The following is a 1,328-nucleotide window of genomic DNA, read 5'->3' as shown; positions in this document are numbered from 1 at the left end:
TATATCCCTCAAGATTGTAGCTACTATGTATTAAAAATGCATATATATATATATATATACACACATATATATATAAAGCAATAGCATTATGTAAAGATTTTTAAAATATCCTGAGCCTTCAGATAAGATACCATAAAAGTAAAATGACTGGCTTAGAATTTAGCTAAAATGGCATTTAAAACGAGGCAAATTTGGAGAAGCTTTTTCAAATGATTTGATAAAACAATGTTACACCCAAAGCTTACTTCACATTTTCTTTTTCCTTCATGTTGCTATCAACCAAGCTTTTTTCAAGTATTAAGTCAATTAAAACAAAATGTTTAGACACTTGGATTTTGGAGAATTTTGACACTGTGAGCCCTTCTGGAGAGGTCTATTAGAACATGAACTTTATCCAACCAAAAAATGTCTGAATAAATAAGCAAAGAATAATTATGTATTAATACATTAAGTAACATTATTATTTAATCATGGATATAGCATTTATGTAACCATAAAATGGGCTTTGAGTGAAAGAATAGTATGTTATGTGATATATAGGCTATACTTTATAACTAAATAAAGTAGAAATGTGCAACTGAAAAAAGGAGGGAGATAAAGAATAGAAAATTGAATAAAGTAACCAATTTTTTGAGAAACAAGTGTGACTTCAATGATGCAATTGATAAATTAAAAAAAACAAAGAAATATTTTGAACATGAAAACTGAAGGTAAAGCACATTTTAGAAAACTCTTCATCTCACTCCAGAAAGAATGGCTGCCTTCCAGAAATCAATCAATAACAAATGCTAATGAGGCTGTGAGGAGAAAGCCATGCTCCACTGTTTGTGAGACCGTAAACTGATACAACCACTATGGAAATTAGTATGGAGAGTCCTAAAAAAACTGAAAATATAAATTCCATTTGACTCAGCTGCTCCCTTCTAGGTATCTTGCCAAAAGAGTTAAAGGCATCCTACCACAGTGATATATGCATATCCATGTTTGTAGAAGTGAAATTCATAATAGCTAAATCTGGGAAACATCCTATATGTCCATCAACAAACAAATGGAATAAAAATGAGATATTTATACACTATAAAGTCCTACTCTGCCAAATTGATAAACGAGTCACTGTATGCACCTTAACACCATAATATTAAGTAAAGTATCTCAGACAAACAAGTATTAAAATTATGTGATTTCTCTTATATGAAGAACTCTATATAAAGTACAAAGTAAAGACCAATAATAGGAAAAAAGAGAGAGTAGGGAAAAAAGTAATCTAGCATGGATGAGGTATCTAAAAGTGTTCTTTAACTTAGTACAATTGTCCTACATATATATAT

Source organism: Fukomys damarensis, unplaced genomic scaffold (assembly GCF_012274545.1).
Source record: "Fukomys damarensis isolate Sample0158 unplaced genomic scaffold, DMR_v1.0_HiC HiC_scaffold_32, whole genome shotgun sequence".
Taxonomy (NCBI): domain Eukaryota; kingdom Metazoa; phylum Chordata; class Mammalia; order Rodentia; family Bathyergidae; genus Fukomys; species Fukomys damarensis.
The sequence above is the reverse complement of the archived record's forward strand: the minus strand, read 5'-3'. Positions refer to the sequence as shown.